We start from the raw sequence: 2,629 nt of genomic DNA on the forward strand, positions 1-2,629 counted from the left end.
AAAATCATAAGAATTTGTTGCATTTTTCCAGGATATTTGCAAAAACTTTGGTCACTCGCATAAATCAATCTCAAAATCGATAATAAATCCATTTAATCTACATCTTGAAAATCAAAAACGTTCTCTACTTTCGTTATTTTGCGGGATATTTCAGTTCTAAGAGATTCTTGTACAAGAAAAATTTTTCACAGTTTGTCGACTGAATTTCTTCTATCAAAACTATCTTTTTACTGAAATACTGCTCGGACTGAAAGCGCAATCCCAGAATTTGATGATAAAATGAGGAAAGTATGAGTAGGTATGATCCCAAGTCCAGCGCCACCCATCTTGGAACCCATCCAACCTTTTGAAGGTTACTGTAAAATTCGAAAACCGTCTGGACGATGTTTTCTGAGATATAAATTAACTTATTATATTTTCTAGTGAACCAAATGGTGCACATGTCTTTGTGTGAATACCTTACAACTACTAATAGAGTTTTAATTCTATTGGATCAATAGTTTACAGAATACTGAGGTCCTTAGTCGATTCATTTCGAGAAAATTTGTTTTCGCTTTTTTTTCGGAAGTTACTGATCCTTTGTGACTATTTTCGGTCCAAAACACTTCCTTATTCCTTATGCTCTCACCAAGAAGGGCTCTGGACAAATACTGAACCAATTCAACGCAGGTTTGTACCGGAATCTAATGACGTCAGGCTCAATAAACTCATCGCTTTCACTCAACAAAATCTGGTATACCCATATCGCTGCACCCGGATAAGAGAAAGTGTCACTAACCTGAACAATACACTATTATTATGAATAGCCTCGAAAATGAGACATGGTACCATATCCCAGATGACGGTCTTCACGTCGTGGGCTTATTAAATACAGAATTCAACCTAATACGTCTTTAGAAATCGTCATTTTTTCTGGATCGTTATTTTATAGATTGAAAATCAAATTTCATATGCCTATAACTCCGGAAGAGAATAGATTTTGATCGCAACATTCAAGGGTTTTTCAGATAACTCTGCTTGGATACAGCTCCCTAACGATGAAACCTGGAGGGCCATTTGATTTTTTTTCTTAGAAAACAGAGCAGACATTCTGTGGAAGACGGAAGTGAGAAAATCCACCTCCTCGTTTGTTCCACAAGAAATTTTTTCCTTCTTCATATAATTATATAAAACTGAAAAATTTATTTTTGAGAGCTAGATTCATTTTGAACAAATAATAAGGCCAGATTTTCCCAAAAAGATGGATTCAGTTGAAAAAATTTCAAGTCAAGAACGAACAGTTGCAACGAGCTCGATGAAATTTCGACATTTATTGAAAGAAGAGTTGCTTTTTCAGAATATGTATAACAGGGGTTCCCAATCTTTTCTTGGCCAGAGACCTCTTTTATATTATTCTTGTTTGTAGGGACCACCTGCAATAAACCTGTTCGGTCTTGACCATTATTTAATTGATTCCATATTTTTGGAAATTTTTCGAAAGTCACCTGTCGAGTAGATTATCTCTTAATAACAATAACCGTAGATGAAACTGTGATACATATTCTGAAAGAGCAACTCTTCTAGTAATAAATCTGAAAATTTTATGGAGCTCGATACAGCCGTTCGGTCTTGACGATTATTTGATTGATTCCATCTTCTTGGAAATTTTTCTAGTCACGTGTCGAGTGGATTATCTCTCAATAACAATAACCGTAGATGGAAATGTGATACATATTCTGAAAGAGCAACTCTTCTACTAATAAATCTTGAATTAAAATTGTTACTTCTTTATGTATTTTACGGTTAATAACAAACCCCTTACGACTTATTGATGTTTTTCAAGTTAACTGGTCCACTGAAGAAGCAACCAAACAGAAGGAAATTGCCTGTTGAATTCTACATAGCACAGATTATATAGATCATAGTTCTTTCTTTTTCACTTCTTAGCCTTCACTAGACCTTTGTTTTTTTTAATAATTCTCTTTATTGCTAGGACTTCCTCAAAATTCCACTTCCATGACCACCTGGTCTGACCATTCAATGGTGCAAGCAAAAGAAAACGTTACTGTGATTTATGTTTCTCTATTGCTTTGGCTTGGCTTAGTATTATGCGACCCCCAATTATCGGCATTAAATAACATTTGCACAGCGAACACAGTAGAAAGTAACCTAGAATAACCAATTCATACGATGGAAATTCTGAATTCATTACTTTAATTATTTCATCTTCAAAGCGTATTTGTGTCATTGGATGTTGCTCGCTATGTGAACATTGGATTGAATCTCAGTCTGTAAAGTATATCAGTAGTCAATATGGTATACGATTCCCTTGCCAAAATTCAGAAGATGTTCATTTTGGTTTAGTATGTCCAATGATCTCAAAGACCTGTTTTATGTGCGTCACCTTGTATGATCCATGATAACCAAAAGTCCCAGCGTAAAGTTTTTTCATTCAACATGGGTTGAAATTGTTTCTATAGGTTTATCCCAATTAATTATGTCTCGTTTTTTAAAGAAATAGAAGTGAGTAGGTAAAAAGTCCTGTTTTTCCTAAAGTTATTCTGAGCACAGTACTCTAGAAAATGAATAACTTCCATAGTTCGTTATTTTGAATACTTTCTCTTTTAATGAGTGATCAGATGTGTTGCCC

This window comes from Coccinella septempunctata, chromosome X (assembly GCF_907165205.1).
Source record: "Coccinella septempunctata chromosome X, icCocSept1.1, whole genome shotgun sequence".
NCBI lineage: Eukaryota > Metazoa > Arthropoda > Insecta > Coleoptera > Coccinellidae > Coccinella > Coccinella septempunctata.